Source organism: Lonchura striata, chromosome 11 (genome assembly GCF_050655825.1).
Source record: "Lonchura striata isolate lonStrDom1 chromosome 11, ASM5065582v1, whole genome shotgun sequence".
In the NCBI taxonomy this organism is placed as follows: Eukaryota; Metazoa; Chordata; class Aves; order Passeriformes; family Estrildidae; genus Lonchura; species Lonchura striata.
Window position 1 is genome coordinate 22,400,984 of NC_140713.1, and position 23,583 is coordinate 22,424,566.

Here is a 23,583-nt window from a genome sequence, read left to right on the forward strand (position 1 = left end):
TAGGGATGAGATCTCCATAACAGACTCACCTCTTTTCCTGCTGATCTCACTGAGTCTGTCACAGCTTGTTATCCAGAAGGGATGCTCCAGAGAGCTGTTATGGCTGCAGCCTCTGAGATGGGCAGAGAAAATGGTCACATTTGTCTGCAAAATGTGTGTGAGTGGAAGCCAGCCAAGAGTTATGGAAACAGGCAGGTATTTATAAAATAATGGTCTTTGCAGTGTCTCCTTCCCTGCAGGGATGGAGTTTGGCCATGGCAATGGTGGCTCTGTGCTTGTTTATCAGGGTCCACATGATCCTAAACTTTAGAATTTGTGAAAATCTTTACATTTTCACTGTTTTCTGTTAGCTACACTGACAGAAAATACAGTAAAAAAACAATACAGAAGTCCAGCAGCAATGAAAGCAAAGGTGGTGTTGGTATCTAGTTCAGCTAAGATAAATTTATTTCCTTCCAGTGGTGTTCCAGGAAAAGTGGCAGCAATGACAGATGCAAATATAATTTTGCCTTTTATTATGTGATGACAATTCTTTTCCTCTACTAACGTATCACTAATATTTCAAGCCTGCTTTGCCACACAAGGTTTGATTATTTCCAACTGGAGAAAAAAATAAAATAACAGAGAGCTGCTGCACTCGATAGTGCCTCATGGCTGGTGGTCTGGCAGATGAGCCATAGGAATACATAGAGGAAAAAGCATCTTGGAGAGCTTTAAAAGCCTTCCTTAGAAATGGATATAGGTGTGATTCCATCCACTCCTCTGCCCCAGCCATGACAAATAAACGTGTCAGGAAGTGTCAGGAAGAGCAGTCCTGGTGAAGGGCAGCAGCAGCAGCTCGTTCGAAAAAGGGATTACAGCTGAAATCTTGGTGCAAGATCTCTGCCTGTCCTGCCCAGGGAAAAAAAATATTCTCAGGGAGAGGGATGTCACAGAAAAAGGAAACCCAAAGTGTTTCCTGCCCTCATGCCAAGTTTTTCTTTCTCTCCTGGGGAAAGGTTGACCCCTTTTCCTTGGGGGATGCTGTGAGAAACAATAGACCCCTCAGCCACATCAGAGCAGACAAAGCCTTTGCTTTGTCTGTGCAGGTTTTGTCCAGGAGCAGAGGAATTAACGAGCACTATAATTAATTTCATGTTTGAATTTTTTAAATCGGCCAAGGAAGACCGTAAGTAATAATTGCATGAGTAACTGCAGAAGAAAAGAGATACATTGTGGTGTCTGCTGCAAGCTGTATTTTTCTGGAAACAATGACTAATCCCGCTTGTCCAGCAGAGGATTTGATGTACATCCAGGCTGAGTGCATGAATCAGTGCTGCCAACCAGCAAACTGCAACTCTTCTTGCTCCTGGAACTCTCTGCTTTTATTTCTGGACGGGAAGGGCGCGATTTGCTTCCCCTTGTGTCCATGAACTCCTGCGGCTGCCGGGGAAGGTGACAGCGGAGGCTGGTCAGGGCTGTCCCCTCGTGTCACCACCAAGGTGTGGCAGATGTCACCTGAGCTCTGACCCGCTGTGCTGGGGCTGTGGCACGTCCTGGGCACAAACCAGGCTGAGCTCTGTGCTGGGGAGATTTTTCAATTTTCACCGACGGCTCAGGGCTGCTGGGGGACGTTCCTGGGGCTTTCAGTGCAGCTTCGGCCTCCTCCCAGTGGAGACAAGAGACGTGGTGAAAGCTCACCCACAGCCAGCAGCAGCTGCTCCAGCTGGTTACCAGGGCTGCTCCAGCTGGTTACCAGGGCTGTTCTAGCTGGTTACCAGGGTTGTTCTAGCTGGTTACCAGGGCTGCTCTAGCTGGTTACCAGGGCTGCTCTAGCTGGTTACCAGGGCTGCTCCAGCTGGTTACCAGGGCTGCTCTAGCTGGTTACCAGGGCTGCTCCAGCTGGTTACCAGGGCTGCTCCAGCTGGTTACCAGGGCTGCTCTAGCTGGTTACCAGGGCTGTTTTAGCTGGTTATTAGGGCTGCTCTAGCTGGTTACCAGGGCTGCTCTAGCTGGTTACCAGGGCTGCTCTAGCTGGTTACCAGGGCTGTTTTAGCTGGTTATTAGGGCTGCTCTAGCTGGTTACCAGGGCTGCTCTAGCTGGTTATTAGGGCTGCTCTAGCTGGTTATTAGGGTTGTTCTAGCTGGTTATTAGGGTTGTTCTAGCTGGTTACTAGGGCTGTTCTAGCTGGTTACCAGGGTTGTTCTAGCTGGTTACCAGGGCTGCTCTAGCTGGTTACTAGGGTTGTTCTAGCTGGTTACCAGGGCTGCTCTAGCTGGTTACCAGGGCTGTTTTAGCTAGTTACTAGCGCTGCTCTAGCTGCTTACCAGGGCTGCTCTAGCTGGTTACCAGGGCTGTTCTGGTTGGTTACCAGGGTTGTTCTAGCTGGTTATTAGGGTTGTTCTAGCTGGTTATTAGGGCTGTTCTGGCTGGTTACCAGGGTTGTTCTAGCTGGTTACTAGGGCTGTTCTAGCTGGTTACTAGGGCTGTTCTAGCTGGTTATTAGGATTGTTCTAGCTGGTTACTAGGGTTGTTCTAGCTGGTTACTAGGGTTGTTCTAAGCTAGCTATTAGGATTGTTTTTAGCCAGCAACTAGGATTGTTCTAGTTAGTTACTAGGATTTTTCTAGCTAGTTATTAGGATTGTTTTTAGCTAGTTACTAGGATTATTCTAGTTAGTTACTAGGATTGTTCTAGCTAGTTACTCAGATTGTTCTAGCTATTTACTCAGATTGTTACAGCTAATTAATAGGATTGTTCCAGCTAATTAATAGGCTTGTTCTAGCTTGTTACTAGGATTTGTTTTAGCTAGTTACTAGGATTGTTCCAGCTAGTTATTAAGATTTGTTTTAGTTAGTTACTAGGCTTGTTCTAGCTTGTTACTAGGATTGTTTTTAGCTAGTTAATAGGATTGTTCTAGCTAGTTACTAAGATTGTTCTAGCTAGTTATTAGGATTGTTTCAGCTAATTAATAGGATTGTTCTGGCTAATTACTAGGATTTGTTTTAGCTAGTTACTAGGATTGCTCCAGTTAGTTACTAGGCTTGTTCTAGCTACTTACTAGAATTGTTTTTAGGTTGTTACTAGTATTGTTCTAGCTAGTTACTAGGATTGTTTTTAGCTAGTTACTAGGATTGTTCTAGCTAGTTACTAGAAGCACACACACACCTCCTTCACACAATGCTTGCTTGTCTGCCTTCTATTAACAACACACAATTCTTCATTATTAAGCTTTAAACCTTCTATTATCTTGCTAGGCCTATTTTTCTGCAGTTTTAAGGTCTGTCTCAGCCAAGCCTAAAACTCAAGCTATTGTTTCATGTCCTTGCTTGCTGTACTAATGTAACTTTTTCTGCTTTGAAACTTTGCAGCTGTGGTTAGCTCTAATTTCTTTGCTCTTTCTGTTTCTAAAACCTGCATTCCCCAACTTTCTAAAAATCTTCTTTCCTTTACTATTTCCCAGAAGCACTGCCCCCATGATGTGCTGCTAGTGCTGATCACATCCCAAAACTCCTCCCAGGAATTCCAGGGAAATCATCCCCCTTTATGCCTGTAATAAATGGATTTAAAAGGAAGGTTAAGGCTGTAGTAACAAGTGTGAACAGCAATCCCATCTTCTAAAGAACCCCAGGAGCAGCTGTGTTTAATAGAACTAACCTTGCTCCAACAGCCTCCCCCGCTGGAAGAGCCCGAGATCACCCAGAAAAATAAAAATGACCAGGGAAGAGGTGGGTCATACCCAATATCTGCCCTTTCAGCACCACATTTCCACAGGGAGCAAATGGGGGAGACTGGAGCTGCAGGAGGGTGGGCACAACGAGGAGCTGCTTTGGAAAGACACTTGCCAAAAAAAGCCAGAGGTTTTCACCATTATTAATGTCAGTTCATGTGCCTTTATGTTTTCCTAAATTCTATTTTTTTTCAGTGTGGTGCAAAAAAATCTATCAAGGACTTTAATTTTCCAGTGGTTTGTCAGTATAAAAAGTGCCATTCCCACCCAGGCTGTTGTTCCTAGTGTAAATATGTTTTTAGGCACAGAGCAATATAATCCTACAGATTGGCAGAGGAGCTGCAAACCCTCCTGGCAGTGCCTGAGGCAGCATCAAGGCTCTGTTTCCTATTTATGGAAAACCAAAGGCCATTTATCTCCTTGATTCCCCTGAGATTTTCTATAGCTTAGTCAATAACCATGAATTACTGCTTGGTGGAGTTATTTTAGGGAAAATAGGATGGGATGGGAAGAGGATGTGCCTCAGCAAACAACCAGTGTCTCTGGCCTGGCTTCCAAATGGGGCCACAGTGAGGCCCTCTCCCCTTCCCTAACAACTAATATTTCACTGCAAAAATTAGATTTCCATTTAAAACTTTGATTAGAAGTGAGTTTCAAGCTTGCACTGCTGATCTGTGGCTCCTGAAAGGATTCCACCCCCACACCCCTAAACCTGCTGGTCCTGGGTTGTTGCCATAGGGAATTTTAGCCAGAGGTGAAGGAATTACCTGGCAGGAGGGGACCCAAATGGGGATGAAGAGAGACACAGGACAGGGAGAAGATGTAGGGACCTCCCAAGCACGGTGGCTGCTCAGTGTCCCTCAGTCCTGCCAGGGACAGGCAGAAATTTTTCCTCCCCATAGACATTCCATCATTGCAAAGCTTTTATTAAGCAATTCCAGCCGTAAAGAACAAACAAACAAACAAACCCCTCAACAAACAAACAAACAAAAACCCCCAAAACACCCAACAACAACGAAAAACCAAAACAAACCAAAACAAACAAACAAACAAAAATAAACCACACCAAAAAACCCCAAAAAAACCCCCAGAAAATGCACACAAAAAAACCCAGCCAAAAAAAGGGAATCTTTAAATCTTCCTGATTGGACCAAGAGAATTCCTCGTGGTTTAATGGGTTAGACTCCAGCTCTGTGCTGGCACAGGGCCCAGCTGGAGGAGCGCTGGGGGATGCATCCATGGCACTGAGACTTTTTGGAGCATCCTGGGTGTCCCTCAAAGTGCTCCAGAACCCTCCAGGGAACACCTCGTGGTTTTATTCCTCAGCTGTCACAAGATTTGCCCCTGCCAGTGACTCTTTGGCAACCCCAGAGCTGTTATTTGGTTGATGTTTACTCTGCAATTAACACCCTCCTATTTATTTCTAATCCTCAGCACCTCTCCTCGGTTTGTAGGGAGCTTTGTTTCCAAAGTGCTTTGGCAAAATTGGAGGGTGAAGTGGAGTTATTTCTGGGTTTGTTTTAAAAAGAAACACCCTAAAAGGCAGATTATTTATTTATTTTATTTTATTTCTAGGAGACGATGCTGAGGGACATGTAAACCCCTTTGCAAGATCATCCCAGGAAAGGAACTAAAAGAGCCAGAAATTAGGTACAATTTTTCCCTTATTATTTTTTTGGTAATAATTATTTGTAGAAAATCAAACTTTGAGATAAAATAATCTAGCTTTTGAGATGATACAATATTTTAAAATTAAGGAAAAAAAAAGAAATTCCCTTCATTGGAAAGTTCTAAGAAGCAGGGGATGAAAGAAAGTTCCTGATCTATTTCTTATGGAAGTTTTCCCCCTACTCCATATCTGAAGGGATGTTTTAAATTACATGATGGCTTTGGAAGTGTAATAATTTCTGCTGGGGGTTTAGTATTTCCCGGGTTTGCTGTCAAGAAGAGCTGTCTGCTCTTCTAATTAGCTTCTCTAATTAGGCTGTAAGTTTGCAAGAAAAGACATCAGCCTCAGATTTTCCTGCTCCACTGGATGATTTCCCATTTTATCAGGGCAGCAGGGGCTGTGCTGTGGAGCTCTTGGGAGGTTTTTTCCTATTTTTGCTGTCCCCACTGCAAGTTGAACTGGCAACTTAATGAAATCATGCTGCCAGACTCATCTTTTTTTCATTTGATCTTTTCTCACTCAGCAGCTCAGTGAGTTGTTTCATTTTAGGGTATCTGAAATCTTTATGACAATTGTTTTTGTTAAACATGGCCTGGGTTAAGAATGATTTGGGACATTTCTTTGTTTCCATAGCACCAAATTGGATTTGTAGGGGGTTCACCAAGAGGAAGGGTGTGCTGGTCAGAGGTGAGATGACATTTGGTTGGACAGGTACTCTTTAATTGCTTTATTGAAGGTACAAATGTGGATCATTCTCTAGGGAAATTATCTGTAAATAGGATATCTATTGTGCCTTGAAGGTTTTGTCATTTTACAGATGTTTGTAATTGAAAGCAGATAAACTGAAGTCTACCTTTTGTATCTAACACAAAAGAAGTAGAAATCATCTCCCAGAGAACAATTACTGATGTAATTATAATAAATATTAATGTCATTATAATGCCCCTTGCTCAAGTTCTTACACTGGCTCAGAGCAGCTCCCCCTTCCACAGAATTTCTCAGATTCATTCAACTATTCCCATGTGTTCCAGGGCAATAACTGAGGTTTTTGGACTTTTATTTGGTTTCTGCATGGATCTTCCTTGGTGCTGTTGGATGTCACTGCTGTCCTCATGCCCTTGTGAAGAGCAGAGGGCCAAGGTAATCAGCCCTAACTCTAATGGAAACTAAAACCAGTTTGTTTCTTTTGAAAAGGGGGTTAAATTGCTGGTCTGCTCAGGAAGGAACTGGAGGAGAGTCATTTGTGCCAGTGGTGGCTCCTGGAAGATGCAGCAGCCAGAAAGAGTTTCATGTTTGGGTTTCAACCCTCTGCACCAGCACAGAAACCCAAGACTCGTGTGCTGTGATCAAATCCCATGAAGGTCATAAACGTGCACCAATCCATTTTAACAGAGCCTAAAGAGCTCTGAGAGGGTTATTTCTGCTGCTCTGAGCAGTGGTAACAATCTGCTGTGGTGCCTCAGCCCCAGAGACAGAAGAAACCCTGGCAATAAAAACACCTCCTCCAGTAACAGCTTCACTGCTGGCACTGCTGAGGGGCTGTGAGCTCACAGGAAAGCAGCTCCCCTCACCAAGACAGAGCACACACCTCCCAGGCACTTTTAGCACATGGAAACCACAAAATAACAAAAAAAAAAAAAAAAAGCATAAATCGGGGCTGAAACATGACATTTCCACCTCCACATACAGGAAATAAGAATGGCTCAGTAGTGCTGGCACGAAAGGGACTGAGCTCAGCTTTATCATCTTGGGAAAGCAATAAACACCCATCTTTGAGCAGAGCTGGAGGTCACCCCGTTCTTCCTGCACACCCACTGTGCTTCTCTTGATTCTGTCTCCTGCCATCCCACCCAGGGGCTGGAATAACAAGGATGTCCTGCAGTGGATGGGAGATTGCTGAGGCATGGGACTCCTTTTGTCCATAGCACAGCAAAAAGAGCCACTCTGTGCTCCAAAAAGCTCCTTGGACTTCCAAAGGAAATTCCAGAATAAAGGAATAGATGTGGTCTGCTAGATGTGCTCCAAGCACAGTTAGGGCAATGGAAGGGGAAGGTTTTCATGGAGATTTTTGTTTTTCTACAGCTAGTAGGGGGAATTCTGCCTGCACAGCATGGGCAGGATTTTGCTTGCAACTTCAAAATCTCATAATTCATAGAATCACAGAATGATTTGGGTTGTAAGGGACCTTAAAGGTCATCTAGCTTCAACCTTCATATTGCCCAGATATTTCATGTTTCATATTTCATATATGAATAAATAAAGAGCAGGTAAAGAGCTGAGTTTTTGTTGTGGCATTCAGGTTACTGGGGTCCCAAGAGCTCAGATATCAGCCTTAAATTTCATTGCTAAAAGGAAATATTCAGTGCAAGCTGTGGTAATACTGGCATGGGATATGTGGAGCTTTCAGAAGGGACCTCCACCTACTAGAAATGCTCCTGCCTTTCCAACTTTCCTTCTCTTTGCCCTGGAATAAACTCATGAGTAAATCTGGTGTTATCTTTTCTGGAACACAGAAGTCTTGGAGAAATGTCTTCCTTTGCTCCTCGAAGGAGTGTGGTAGAGAGCATGAATTGTGGTGTGTCCTGTGGGCACCTCTCTGGAGACAGGAATCCCAAAATCCCAGGTTTCCTTCTGCTGAATCCAGAGATGCTGTGAGGGATGGGATCGTGGGTTTGTTGTTCAACAGGGCTGGTTAACAGCAGCTCAGATTTCAGGAAAGGCAAGGCAAGAAATTCCTTCTCCTTATTGTTTGTTCTCCAGGATGGAATTCAGTGTCTGAGTGTCCTGCCTAACTTCACGGGTAGCTTGCTTCCTGGATGTCTTGAAACAGATGACCTGGAACAGATAGAACTTGGCTTTTCCCTCCTGCAGCTGTGAGGGACAGGAATACTGATGTCCCACTGTTATTTACTGGAATTCACACCCCTCTCTGAATTAGCTCCTCCAGGTTGATTCTTCATTTTGAAGAAGGTTTAGCTTGATGCTGCCATCTCCAAGTGCTGCTCAAAACACTCCCTTCCAGAGGTGGAATTGTCACTGTCGAGGCAGGATGGGAATGAAGAGACTGACTCAGAAGGCTGTTGAGAGTAAAACTCCTATTTATTTAAAATATACTGCTCTTTTATACAGAGCTCTGCAAGGACTAAATTTATTGGTTCTGAAGTGAAAACAACCTACCACCATTGGTGCAGAGTGCTTGACGCACAGTGATAGAACTTAATTATAAATAATGTGGAAAATAAGAGAGATAAAGAATTATTTACATTTTTTCTCAGCTCTTTCCTAGGCCTCTGCCTGGATAGAAACTCTCAGTTTCTTTCTTTGAATCTGAGACCCACATGGAATAACTTCAGGGGTGCCATTCCATGAGTTGTCAAAACCTCTCCATGCGCTGTGGCCAGAGACCTGATGGGATCTGTGGGAATTCTCTCTCCTGATGTTCCTTCACCAAGAGGAGCCGTGGCCGTGTCACTCTCTGGTGGCATCATCTGAGAGTGGTTTTCTCCCTGAGCTTCTGAGCAACACAAATTCCTAATTCAGGTCTTACCCTCAGCATCTTCCTGCCCAGTCCAGATTCTTGCTGGAAAACCAGATTGTTCTGCAGGTGTTTGAGGACAGGGTTCACTTCTGTCAGTAGTGACCTTTCAGGAATGCTGCTGGAAGAAAATCCTGGCAAACACCACTGAATGGAGAGGTGTGGGTGGCAACAACCCTCAGCGCTCACTGGAATGGACTGGAGGAACTGGGAGTGGGTTTTGGCTGAATGATTTATCCTCCCTCTCACCACTTCCTCCAGATCTGCCTCTCTTGGAGCATACCTGGTGGCAGGCATGTCAGACACAGTTAGTTTGATGTGGGATTATTTTATGTCTATCCATCTGAAAACAATTGTCATGAAACATCAAAACCTTGGTAGTTCCTAGTGTTTATTTAATATTTTCCTCTTGGCTTCTTGTCCTTAATGCAGCAACTGAAGGCAAAAGAAATATCTTGCACCTAGCTTGCACTTTCTCCTCATGCTGACTCTTCTGTTTTATTTCAAATTTGGAGGCTTTCTCTAGAAAACAAGTATGAATAAAGTATTTAATGAAAGCTCACATGGTAGTTTAACTTTTCAGGGTCCAGCACTACTGCAGTTTATTTACTTGCCAAGTAATTACCAGTTTGAAATTGCAGTTCTACTCCCAAGTTTTAGGGCAGTCAAATTAAACAGGAAAGATCATCCTGAAGGTCGGACAGGTCTGAGAGACTTTAATGTCCTTGTTCCTGATGTGGAGAGGGCACAGACTCAGCCAGGTCAGTGGGGAGTTTGTCTTTCCTTGCACCAAAGTCTCCAGCCAAGTGTGGGAGATGTGTGGAGCTCCCTGGTTTTCTGTTTGCTGCCCAGGTGATGTCAGCCAACTTACTTTTAGCTGGGGCACAACAATTAGTCCTATTTTATCCCTTCTTTAGTGGTTTAATTAAATTTTATACCTTCAAGCCCCATACTGAGCTGCCAGGGAAATCTAGATTTCCATCAGTAAATGTCCTTAAACAACCAAAAAATACCTGTGCCCTTAAATTTACTTAAAATGTGGCACTGATGAGGAGATGGAAGTTTTAAATACAGTAATGGGATAATAAGAGAAGGCTGTATCACCTATAGACCACGTTGGGGCAGGCCTGAAGAGTGGCCTGGAGGAGGTGGGAATGCAGAGGTGAGGTAATTTGGGAGCAGACCCTACCTGAGTCTTTACTCAGGTATGAAGCCTTTGCTTTTTATGTAGCATTTATTGAAACAGTCACCAATTCCACACCTCTGCCTTTCCCTTGGTGAGTTCTTTTGCCATGGTGCTGTGAAAGCTGCCTGGTGGGAGACACAGGTTTATTCAGGCTGCCTTAATTTCCTGAGGTTGTAGAGAAATATCCTTAGTGCTCAGATCCAGGGAATATCACGAAATTACAGAGTGGTTTGGGTTGGAAGGGACCTTAAACCTCATCTTCTTCCACACCCTGCAATGGCCAGGGACACCTTCCTTGTTTTTTTTTAGTTTTTATAGAGATGGGGTAACTGAGAGGTGTTTTAAAAGATTTGATTCCATTATCAGTTTCAATGAATAGTGAGACACATTATTACTTCTAACACAAATCACCTATATTTTTCCCTACGTTCTCCTACTACAGTGCATCTTTCACACTTCTAATTCTCTAAAATATCTGATCTTTTTGTAAGACCATATTTTGAAGCTATTAAAACTTGTTTCTAGTTCAAGCTCTCTCTCTCAACAATATCATCTCTCTTCCATGGCCTTCCTAAATCAGCACACCTTATCTCAGATGTACAGAACTGTGTTACCTTTCTGTCAGGTCTTGGAGAATTCTTTACAAATTCATTTCTCACACTTCCTCTACCCCAGGTTGCTCCAACCTGGCCTTGGACACTTCCAGGTCTGAGGAAATCTGCAGATAAAGTCATAAAAGATGTCACGGATCAGGCACGTGAGAGTATCACAAATTGCTTATGGCTACTGGTGTGACCAGATATGAAATATTGGTTTACAGCCCTTTTATGGCTGGCTGATATCTCTTAGTGTTGTAAATGCACACTCTTCAATCAGTGGATTTCCATTCACCTTTTCTGTGGTGATCTGCCCAAAAAGGCCCAGACTAAGAGCTACTTTTTGAACCAAAAATATTAAGGAGGTACCAAACCTTCACAATAAACTGGATGTGCTCTCTGTTTTACCCAATCCAGCAAATCATCACCTGTTACCTGGTAGATGTGGTGCTTTCTTCCCTCTGTTTTCTTCTCCCTTTTAGGAGCTCCATGCTGTGTTTCCACACCCTTAGAAGCAAGGAATGGTTATGGGGAGTGGATCCTACTTTCCAGGATAAATCCTCCCTGATATAAATCTGTTCACTGCATTTCATCAGATCAGTGAGGCAGGCAAAGCACGAGAAGTGACAACAAAGCAGGTAAGAGATCCCCACTGGTTGTGTGCCCAAATATGACAATCAAAAACTGCACATCAGCCATGTGTTCTCTTTCAGGGAGGAGGAGAACATCAGGAAGTCTCCTAATCCTTGCTGTGTTGCCAAATGATGGAAATGTGGAAGCTGCCAGAAAGAACAGGGATCAGGAGTGTAAGTAATCATTTTTTTGGGGGGGAATAAAACTAACTATCCCATGGAGAAAAAAGAAAAAAGCTCTGCAGTTCGGTGTTGTATCTGTCTCTGAAAGGTATTTGAGTTGACTTGTTAAAATACTTGTTAAAATACTCTCTCAATCAGTTTATGGTGGTGGTTTCTGAGTGCTTTCAAGTGTCTCCTTTGAAGCTGTATTAGGATGTGTGACACAATTCAAACCAAAGGAGCTCAGGCTGAGAAACCAGAGAACATAACTCAGGTGAGGTTTTCCTGACCACTCTGAAGATCTTAGTTTTTTTGAAATAGATCAATTTCTAATCAATCTGGGAAATTACAAAAAGATCACAACAACACATGTTTACAGGTGTGTGCTTTGAAGAACACCTTGTGCTGAAGTGTTTTCTTTTCACTGCAAACCACTTTGAAATGGAGCTTTCCTGCAGGGTTATTTGTGCAGGCTGTGTGCTTCAGGAGTTCTGCAGAAGGTCTCAGGTGGGACCAGGAGGTCCCACCTGAGACCTTCTGCAGAACTCCTGAAGCACACAGGGACTTGGGGTGATGAGCTGGATTTCCCAGGCAGACATTTTAAGCACTTGGGGGTGAAGTCACCAATGGAAAATATTGTTTGATCGTGGTTTAGCTCAGCGTGTCTCTGTCCAAAGCACAGATCCTTCATCTTCCCCTCTTTGGCTTGCTGCCTAGTTAAAAAGCCCTGAAAATCCACCTCTATTCCCACCAGGAGGTTCTTGAGGCATTAGCATGTCCCTTCTGCTGATTTTTCTGGGCAAGCTGGCCATCACTGCCCTCGGGGAAGGTGACACAGGTGTCCAACTCTTCATTCCCACCCCGTGACATGAGCGCTCCTCCTTCTGTCCTGTCTTCTCCAGAGGCCTCTGCCTGCAAGGGGAGGATGTTCCCAAATCATTTTTTAGTCACAGAGCTGGAGAGCTGATTGAGAGCTGAGCCAGAGCGTGGCCATCCCCAAAGACAAGGGCTGGCACCAGGGCATGGGGTACAGCAGGAATTCTTGGCCCAGGGAAAAGGGAGATGTCCCACACCCCAGAGGTGACTCCTCTAGCACTGAATGAGCAGGTGAGGGTTGTGGTTCTCCTCAGGACTCTGCTTCAGGGCGTTTATCCAGCCCTGGATGGGTACACAGACTAGGAGCCAGCACCCAATTCCCTGCAAGGCTGTGGCTGCGGGCATGCTTCTTCCCTTGGCATTTTCTCTTGGCCAGCAGCTCCCTGATTCCCATGCCAGCTGTTTTGGAGCCTGGGCCAAGGTGTCCTGCTGTCTCCATGGGCTGGAAAAGGAGCCTTGGCAGCACTGCCTGCTCTGCATTTAGGATGTCCCAGCTGCCTGGGCTCCTCAGGGATTTAACCCTGAAGCTCCAGGCAAGCTCTTGTACTCAGCTGACCACAGCAGCTCAGATCACTATTAAATTATGAGTAAATTATCCTCGCCAGCTTTTTCATCATCACAGAAATCCATAAAGCCAAGCCTTGCTATTTTTCTCCCCACTCCTTTGCCCTACCAGTTTGAAAGTGTGGTAGGAAAGGCTGGTTTAATTACCTTTCTCCTGCTGATGAACTTCCTAAAGCACAATAAGCTCAATAAGAAAAAAAATCCACCCTGAGTCTGAGTGATGTGTTCACAGCATCCAAGAGATCCACAAACACAAGCAACTGTATGGCTAATTCGTGCCATTAATCCTGTTTTATCTCAGTGGATAAGACTTGACATGACTGCAGCGAGTTTTCCTAATTACTGGTGTTAATGAGGGAGCAATTCTGGAATAAGGAAGTCAAGCAAAGAGCAAGAGGAGGCAGAGGGCGTGCCTTGGGATCACACTGAGTGTACTGAGGAGGCAGTAAAAATCCCCTGTGGTTGTGCAAGGGCCCTGGGGAGCTCTCACACATCACGCCGGCAGAGGCTGGGGTGCTGCGTGCCTGATAAGAGGTTGGAGCATGATTTCAGCAGAGGGCAGGTGGATGCCATCTCTCCAGAAGCTTTGCCAGCCTGGATGCCCATGACCTGGCTTCTCTTGAAGGTCTGCATTTGTTCCCAAACTCTATTAACCCACTTCTGTTGGTTGTGTTGGGCAATGTGCCATCCTGGTGCCAAACAGGAGAGGAGGAAAGAAGGTGAGATTTAAACTTCCCACCTTTCCCACTAGGGACAGAAAAAGGTCTGGAGAGGGTCAGTGCAGCGGGGCTGGGTCCTGTCCTCTGAGCCACGGGAAGGATGTTCTTGTGTTTGTTGGTACTGCTGAATGCTCTGAAGTCTGTGAGGACCCTTGCAGGGTATGTGACCTAAGTGTTGCTGTGATTTATGGAATTCACTGCTCATGGGAGAGCTGGGGGAAGTCCCTAAACCACTGACCAGTGGCCTCTGGGGTGGTGTACTGGGGAAAGACCTTGCCCATCCCACCCCTTCCCCAGCAGGAGCAGGAGCCTGGGCAGTGAGCGGGGTGAGCCCTCTGCTCTGGAGAGGGAAGGCAGCTCCCACAAGCAACCACCCAAGATCTGCCAGGCACTTCAGCTGCAGCTCATAATGCTTTTATTTCCCCCTTTGTTCTCTGTCTTTTATCCTTTGATGACTTAGCAGGCCACCCAAACCAGACGAGATCCCTGGGTCAGCATCTCACACAGCGGAACAATATCAGGGCAAAGAAATGCTCCCCCAGTTCCTAGGGAAAAGGGCAGTAGCTCTTCTCAGAAGGTTTATTTAAACATGGCTGTTTATTTTTGCTGGAGATTGAGTTACCTTCCCTTATAGGAGTAATGTTTTTGGAATCCTCCTTGTTTCGCCTGTAATAAATCACAGTTGTCTGAAGGAAAGGAGAGGGGCTCTTTGTCATTTTTCTTTGCTTTTCCTCCATTGGCAAGCGAAGGAAGTGCCCCAAAAAGACTAATTTATTATGAACTTGCTTTTGACATTGCTGTCAAGTCCTTGGCATGCTGGCTCCATAAATTCCTGCCCTATCTCTGGGCAGACAGAGCACAGAGGCACAGCTCTTGTTTCTAATTGTAGGTTGGCAGGACCTCTGCTATCAGGCAACACGGACAACAAAGGGAACAAGAAGAAAAGCTCCCAGCTGGCTCCCAGCGAGGCTGGCAGGGCTGGAGGGAGGGGACACAGGTCCTGTGCTGACTCCAAGCCTTGTTTTGCCAGCAAGGGCACGGACCAAACTCGCTGGCTGCTTTTGTGGCTCCTCATGGACCACGGGCTCCGTTCCCCAAGAGGACAGGCAACAATGCCGAGCTGCACCCAGGGCTTTTCATTTTCATTCCCTCCGAGGGGATGGCATTTGGGCTGAGGAACAGCACAGTGACCTCAGGGAACAGCAGACTGATGGCAAAGACTTAGACTTCAAAGAAGTTCTGAAGTGGCTCTGACTCGCCTCATCCCTTCTCTTTTCATTTTTTTCTTTTTTGTTTTGTTTTGATCAGTTTTTCATTGAGATTTGCTGCTCTGGGCTAAATGGTTTGGAAGTGTTTGGCTGATAGAACAGCTGGAACTGGTAATGTCCAGCATCTAACAGGCTCTGTTATGATATTGTTTTACTGTTTTTCCCCCATGAAGTTCTGAAGAGCTTTTAGCTTGGAGAATAACTATTTTTTTTGGTGTAACCATGAATGTGTACATCTAGAGAAACTGAGTTTGTATAAGAAGGACAGGAACAGATCATACATCAGCAAGTGAGCACTGGGAAAAGGAAAATAAAGGGTGAAAACAACAGAACTTCTTTAATTTTAAATGCCATTTTCCTAGGGAATTGCAGTCCTCATCTCTCTGTACCTGATCACTTCTTTATGGCTTGAGACAGAAACGTGCTGGGCAATGAGACAATGAGAAATATCTGTGAGGTGGCAGAAGTGGAGATGCATTTTAGGGAAAAAGGACATTCCCAGCACTGCCCGCCATTAATGTGGTAAAAATGCCTTTATTTGGGATCCTGGTAGAGCACTCTTTTATCCATTTGAGCTAAAAATGGTGAGTGTTCAGCTCCTTCTGCTGAGTAATTTTGTTCCAGTTGCCTCCTTTTGGGCCCTTGGATTTTTCTGAGTATCTTGGTGTAAAGGTGGTGTTCTTTGATTGAGATTTATTTGTCATTTATGAGATTAATATACATTCTGCTTTATCTGTTGTAACCTTTGAATGCAGACATACTACACAGTTTACTCAAGAAAATAAAATATATATACTCAAGAAAATAAAAAAGGTGCAGTTATTTTAGGCTTTATAAGGCTGAAAACAGGGAAAAATGGTTTGATTTCCAGTCCCCATCTCTTAGTGGCATTTAGAATTTACAAGGAATTGAAGTGTGTATGGTTCAGCAAAAACATTTCCCCAGATTAGGTGATGCTCATTCCTTGGTCTCCTTTAAAAATATTAAAAGAAATTTCATCAGATCATGGAAAATCAAATCAGAGTCTTACACAAATAATCCAGGTTTTGGGGAGCTTGTCATGCTAAGTGGGTTTTTTGGCACTGACTGGTTTTATTATGGATGGAGCCACAGCAGAACCACATTAGAAAAGGATATTGTTACAACACTTTCAGTATCAACAATGCTACTTGGAGAGGAATAATCTCTTCCAGATGACTGTTAAGAATGTCTGTCCTTTTTAGAAGGGTTTTTAAAAATTTTTTTTAGTTGATTTATTCTGATAAAATTTGGGATCATTTAGTCTCCTGTCAAAGAGTCAGTAAACATGAAGATAATGTGATTCACAGAAAGGGCAGTCGGAGAGGCTACTTTCATTTAATTCAATTAGATGGGCTTTCATACTGGATTTATTTGTTTTATCTTGAGTATTGTAGTAAATTTTTCTCTTCATGAAAGAGGAGGCGGGGTACAACTACTGCAGACATCAAAACTGCTGGGTTAATTCCAGGGCTTTTCCATGCCACTGGCAAGTAATGGGACTGCAGTTACCTGCATAAATAACTGGATGTAACAGCAGCCACTGATAAAACAGATGGGATTTTGAGAGGCTTGAAGGAAAAACTCTGTTTGTGATATATTTATCACACCAACATTTCCCACCATGTTGCAAAACAGGCATCGGACTGAACAGTTTGAAATTAAAGTGAAAAGATATTTTAAAATTGGGTTTGCTGGACATGACTGAGGGGAGTCTGGGAAAGTAAACCTGTAAACCTGTAAACCTACAGGTTTCTTCTGTCTCTTTGTGCCCTTCCTTTGTCCTGCTCCTGGGATAACACCCATGGTGTTTATAGCACTGATGGGGACACATTTGGGATCTCCTTTCCATCCCTGATGCCCCTCTGTCCCAAATCATCCTGCACAGAGTTACACAGGCAGAACAAGGCTGGGATCACCCCTGGGCAGAGCTCAGGAGTGACAGTGCAGGAAAATATTCCATGGCCAGTCTGGCAAGGGGCAGGTTTTGAATCTCCCTCTGGATTTCTGGTTTGCCAGGGATTTCAGCTCATGGGTTTGTGCCTGTCTCCAGGCACAAGGGTGTGAGCAGATGCTGTTGTGGTGTGCCTCAGCTTTTTATTGTCTGCTCTTCTCAAAACTTGCTCTATCTGGGCTCCCTCCCAGCTCCTCCCTAGGCCATTGCTCAGGTCCCCTTGATGCCTCAGGTTTTAGATTTTATATTTTTCACATTCTGTGCTGCTTTAGTGTGTATTTCTGAGCTTCACATGAGGGGATGCTGAGCTCTGTGCACAGAGCAGGGAGACAAAACAATTCCTGCTCCAGCTGGGCACCAAGGACAAATGATCCAAACCTCAGCCCAGGAGCACAAACAGCGTGGGCTGGAGAGAGAAAAACAAGCAGGATGGGACTGCCTGGGCTGGAGCTGGAATGGGACAATGAACTCCAAGGTGCCAATGGAGCAGAACTGATCCCAGGGAGAGCCCCGGGAGCGCTCGTGCATTTTGGGAGCATTTTGGTTCACCTTGGGTTCATTTTGGGACCGTTTTGGTTCACCTTGGGTTCATTTTGGGACCATTTTGGTTCACCTTGGGTTCATTTTGGGACCATTTTGGTTCATCTTGGGTTCATTTTGGGACCACTTTGGTTCACCTTGGGTTCATTTTGGGACCATTTTGGTTCACCTTGGGTTCATTTTGGGACCACTTTGATTCATTTCAGGACCATTTTGGGACCATTTTGGTTCACCTTGGGTGCAGCCCTGGCTGAGCTCTGGTGCTGCCCAAGGCAGATCCATGGAGGAGATCCTTTAATAAATCCCTGCTTTATTCTGTAACTCTGCCCAGCCTCTGTTCCAGCTCAGCCTTCCCAAGGCATCACCCTGGATCAGGTATTCCCAGGAGCCATGGGGAGAGCATTGGGGGTTCTCTGGATTCCTCTTCCACTGAGCAAAGCCCTTGGTGCCCCCCCTGACAAAGCTCAATGCTCACCCCTGCTCTCTACATTCCCAGCACATCCACTTCCATCCACATCCATCTCTCCAGCCACTGGATTTCCCCTCTGAGGACTTCATTTTGCCTTTGAGTGTTGCTCCAGCAGGCATTAGTTAAGCCTGAAAGGCTTTTGAAGATGTTCCCCTGAGCTGAGGGCTGCTGAGCATTCAGCAGGGGGAAGAGTTTGGGGAGCTTTGTTAGTCCTGGATGAGCAGATTCCTGTTTTGTATTTGAAATAGATCTGCACCCACTTGGTTAAGAAAATATTATGCTCAGGATAACTACCTGAGCCACTTCGCCAAGCCAAAGAGCCCTAGGAGGGTTCCAGAAAAGCCAATATTAGATCCAGAGACATCAACATTAGTGAAGTAGGACTAAATTATCTCCAGCTGGTGCTGGCTCTCGCCCGAGGCTCTGAAATAAGTAGCTCCCTGGAAAAGAAGGAAAAATGAAGGCTGTGCTAACGAGGAGCAGAACCAAGCTTGGAGCTCAGGTCACCTTCTACTTCCAGCCCAATCAAGTCCAGTCAGTGACAATTTTTCACCTCCCATCCCTGGTGCAGCAGCCACTCCATCAAAGACAAATTCCTCTGGCAGTGGGAAGGATCCAGTCCCACTCTTGGAGCACTGGGGACGTGGGCTGCCCCTGCTTCCAAGGTCTAGGTGAGAAGCAGGGATCCCTTCGAAACTTCTGGTGTTCTTCATTCAATTAACTTTTTTGTTAATTGCATGTTAGCTACGATCAGAACTCACTACCAAGGGCTTCTCTCCTCCAGGAGAGCAGCACCTTTGAGTACAAGCCTTGAAATATTTGGGGAAAACGATGGGTAAACATCAACCACTGATCTGTGTTGAACGTGACTTAGAATAGCAATGTTAAAAATCAGCACTAACATCACCTGGATATTCAGAAACCTTTGCTGAGTGTTTCTGATCCCTTCCTATGACAAAAGGGGTCTTAGAAGAAACAGGGATTTCAGACATGAATTATTTGCTTCTGTGATTGGTAAGCTCTCCTCTCACATGTACCACACTGTTATTTTTAATTAACATCTCCAGATTCTCATTGAAAATACCTCTACTCCTAACTGTACCTCGAGCTGCAGAATCATAGGATGGTTTGGGTTGGGAGGGACCTTAAGAATCCTCTTGTTCCCATCCACCTTCCACTATCTCAGGGTGCTGCAAGCCCTGTCCAGCCTGGCCTTGGACAATCCCAGGGATCCAGGGGTGGCCGCAGCTGCTCTGAGCAAGGAGATGGGTATTTGTATGAGTGTGGCTCTTGTGCAGCACTTTGGGGCACGTTGTTGGGCAGAGATGGATATAATGAGGCATGGAAAACATAAATTCAGCTGGCTGGGAGCACGGGCTGAGTAATTATCCCTGTGGGAACACAGCAGGTGGATTAGTTACTGGGCTGCCTCTGCAATAAGCAATTAAGGGAAAACATCTGTTTCACATCACCCATTCCTCCTTTTCCAGGATACTCCTCCAGTTTGTGATGCTGCAGCCCGGAGACAGGTCATTTCTGCAGCGGGGCTGTGCAAACATCATGTGGAAAGCAGGGGAGGTGGCCAGGAGCAACAGGACACGGTGAGGAACATCCGGAATCGGCTCCTGACTCCCTTGCTTTATTTTCTGTTGGGTTCTGCCCTGTTCTGTTCCAGAAGGAAGCTGCTTCCAGGCACTGGGAGCAGCCCCCTTGGAGGTGCAGGGAACAAACCCAGGAGCCAGCTCTGCTCTGACTCTGCTGCCATCTGGAGTAAGAGGAAAGCCTGAGCATCTCTCCGACTGCTTGATCGAGATTTTTAAAGTGGGTTTTGTTCAGTTATGTATCTTCAATTGTTGTATCAAATATGCTATCTGGTGCTCAAAGCTTTGGCAAGGCTCTGTTTGCACCAGGAAGGGTTTCCATGCTCACCATGGCTGATGCTGAGTGTCCTTGTGCTGCAGAAAATTGAGAACAAATGAAGCAAAACGGTTTTTGTGTTACCAGCAGGATTTCTTTATTCTCTGGGTGTGTTTAACTGGAAGAGATTTTGTTCAGAATGATGGTAAATCCAGAATAACCGTACTTCAGGGGAGCTGGTTTCAATGCTGCAGCATAGAAGTAAGAGAAAGGATTTCCCCCCTAAATTGTGGGTATTTTGTACTGGGATAAATTATCCAGTAGCTAAATCTGATTGTCTATAGATTATCACAATGTCTATGGTCAGCCTGCTAAGAAAACACAGAAAAAAAATTGGATTATTATTTGTGTGACTTTCATTATTTAATTTATCCCTCTTGCCTAAGCAAGTACTGCTTTCTCTGAAAGCCCCTTATCCAAATTGCTCTTGTCTGGGATTTATTTTTCAGGCAAGGATTATATTAAATTTCTGCAAAAATATTTAATACACTTGATCAGCAATGTGGGGTTCAGCAATGCATTGGTGTGTCACCTGTTGTGCACTCGGCAAATGTTGGTTATTTTCTTAATATCTGATCTAAACTCATGAATATACAACTGGAACATACATTTGAGTAAGAAATGTATCTACCCCCCTTAAGAATGACATGAAAATTGCGTGTTTAATTTAAAGTACAATGGAATTGTTTCTTGGCTTGAAGTGCTTAAGCAACATTAGAAACTTTTGCCTAATCTCTGTTTTACAGATTAAAATACAAATATTTCCAGTGCAACCAGAATTTATTAAAGCAGGCCTAGGGAAATATGCCTTTGGATGTGTTTCTATCAACTCTTCTGGAAAAAAAAAAAAAAAAGGAATGTAATTAGCATTGCATAATCTCCTAGAGAGAAAAATGGGCCAAAACCTAAGTGCATCAAGAGAATATTGCAACTGTGGAGCATAAATTGCTTGTGGCTGCCAGGCTGGTTGTTATTCCTGGGGGCCAATGCCAGTTAGAAAATTCTAACTGGAAGAAAGGAGCAAGGCTGGAGGTGTCCAGGAGAAAGATGAGATGAGCTGGTGTATAAAATTGGGAAAACAGAGTTCCAGAGTGGTGGGTAATTTGTTTTATATATACCTTGTATACCCATCAATGAAATTCAGGCCAAAATGAAACTGTCCCCGTCCTTGGTGATGGAGTTTCTGTCTGAGCTCATGGAGACTCCATTGGCTCATGAGATGTTGCTGAATAATTTTCAGTAATTGTTCTGTTCTTTCTCATTTTTGCGATGAAGTCAGTTCTGTGGATCAACTCCTTTTCAATTAAATCAATTAGCTGGTTAATTAGCTGCCCTCCAAGCAGTGAGGTCAGGCTTGGGTGGTTCTCACAATGCAGTGGCTTTATTTGGTGGGGAAGATGTGCAGGTGGGACTGAGCTGGTTTGGTTTTTTCCTTCCCCTCCTCACCTCTTGTCTGCTGCAGTTTTTACCAGCAGGGATGTTTCTTTATTTCTGAGCAGCACCTGGGCTGGGAGCTCCCATCCCTTAAGTGCTGCTGAAGCATAAATGGGAGCAATAAAGAGCCTTTTCCCTCTGCTAATAATTCATTGGTGTTTTTATGCAGAATTCTGGCCTGGAGCAAAAGGCAGCTTTTGTTTCAGCAAGGAACCATGGAATAACAACCCCATGAAATGCTCCAAACATCACTGAAATCAGAAATGAGGCTTGGCTTGGAGAGCTCCTCAAGGATTTAAGACTGTTTTCCCTGAAATATCTGGGGGAGAAAACCCCAAACAAACACGAGGACAGAGATTAAGTTATTCCATGTGTCAGTGGAAAAAATAGCTGTTAGAAATAAGTGTATAGTGTAAAAATGCAGGTCTGATCTGTCCCCCTGAGCCTGTGACATTTGGGTTCACCAGATTTGCTAAAAACTCTGCCCTGAGGGAATTTTGACACTGGCAATTCATGAATGAAAAAAAACAGAGGCCTGTATAATTTGCTGGTTAACTCCAATTTCTAAATGATTCATTTGATGGCACATATTCCTCAAGATATGGAATGGTTCTAATTAAAGGCAGATGTGCAAAATATAGCCTATAGGATGGATATAGGGAAAGCATACTTTTCCATGTGAGTGGCAAAGCCCACAGCCACAAATACCTCTCCAGTATGGCAGCCTCAAAAATGCATCCACAAATATTATTCATCTCAGTGGTCTGCAAAGATTTATCGGGGTTACAGCTCCCTGAAAATATCTGTGAGGCTCAGGGCTTTGGAGATTTGTGTTTGTCACTTGGCAAAAAGCCACTTGCTTTTACTATACCCACTGAGAGGGCAGCAATTATGAGTAAGACAGTCTGGAAGAGACTGAAGTGTTCAAAAATGGATATTAGGGGGAAAATATAGCTGGATGTTTACAGTAATTTCTTCAATTTAAAGTCATGAAAAGCATCTTTCCACATGTCTGCTTACGGCCTTTTTTTTTTTTTTTGTTGGGGGGGGAAGAATCTTTTAGAAAGGAAAATCTGTCTGAATTTGCCCCAAATACATTAAAATAACTTGTAATTTTGGATTATGAAGGATGGTTTGGGTTGGAAGGGATTTTAAGGATCATCCCATTCCCTCTCCAGCCATGGGCAGGGACACTTTCCACTGTCCCAGGCTGCTCCAAGCCCTGTCCAACCCGGCCTTGGACAATTCCAGGGATCCAGGGGCAGCCACAGCTGTTCTGTTCACCCACTCTGGGCCTCCCCACCCTCACAGGGAAGAATTTTTTTCCTAATATCCCATTTAAACCTAAATTTTTGCAGTTAAAAGCCACCACCCCTTTGTCCTATCACCAATGCCCTCTCCAACACACAATCCTGAAATTCCTGGGGTTGAGTAAGAGGTGTCTTACTGATGAGCAACCACAGCTTTCCTCATGGACATTGTTGAATACTTGTGTTGTATATACAATTCTGTGCTTTCTCTGCGGTCCCTAATGCATTTTCAAAAGTTATGTCTCACTAGAAATAAGAAAAAAGGAAAAGTCTCAATGGGATCGAGGCCTGGGAGCCTGTCAGAGATGATTCCCACACTGGAGTGTGCTGAGGACTGGGAGGGTACAATACTGCACCCAACCAACATTTCTTTCCCACATTCCCAGAGACTGGAGTGCCTTAATGTCCCTCAGAGCTCTGGTTTGTGAAGGAATCTCTAAACAACACTGCTGGATTAAATATTTCCTGATGGGTCTCATTTTCTGTCTCTCCATGTCCAGCTGAGATGGGTATTTTCAATCACTTCTGGGTGCACAGACAAACCCAGAATTACTGGGATTTCTCATCTCTTGTTTTAAAAAGACATAAAATGGGGATTGGTCCTGTACCTCAGTTCTTTAGAACAAGCTATTTGACCTGATGGAGTTGAACTCAATGATTCTTGTCCCTTCCATCTCAGGATGTTCTATAATTCTGTGATCTTTTCTGGCAGATTTTCTTATTTGTCTTCTTGACTTTACCCCTTAGATGCTATTATAACTCATAGATGTTTACTCCAAAGCCCCCTCAGTTTCAACACAATAAACATTTCAGGTAATCCATCATTTAAAAAATAAAATCAATATTTATTTAGGTTTGGGCCTGTTTCAGGTTTCCAGTCCTCTGCAGAAATGGAAAGTTTTTCTCCAGAACACTTAAAATGTTGACTGAGGACTTCTCCCTTTTACCCTGATGCTGAGCTCCAACAAGATGTTTGTGTGTGTGAATGAGCTGCAAGGACAGATGTGCAAATATATAATGGATTA

At 44.3% G+C, this 23,583-nt stretch overlaps 1 protein-coding gene across 4 annotated transcripts in view; it reads left to right on the forward strand.

Annotated features, from left to right (window-relative positions):
• The window catches only part of LOC110476369 (hepatocyte nuclear factor 4-beta), an 81,178-nt gene that overhangs the window by 20,813 nt on the left and 36,782 nt on the right, over nt 1–23,583 (forward strand). For 3 of the 4 annotated variants that reach the window (XM_085589903.1, XM_085589905.1, XM_085589906.1), the window contains exons 6-9: nt 5,285–5,359; nt 6,410–11,333; nt 11,409–11,501; nt 19,388–19,498. The gene's annotated coding sequence lies outside the window, so the exon portion shown is untranslated. Of the gene's footprint in view, nt 1–5,284; nt 5,360–6,409; nt 11,334–11,408; nt 11,502–19,387; nt 19,499–19,562; nt 19,719–23,583 lie in introns of those variants that run through there. The other variant, XM_085589904.1, reaches the window with a different exon arrangement.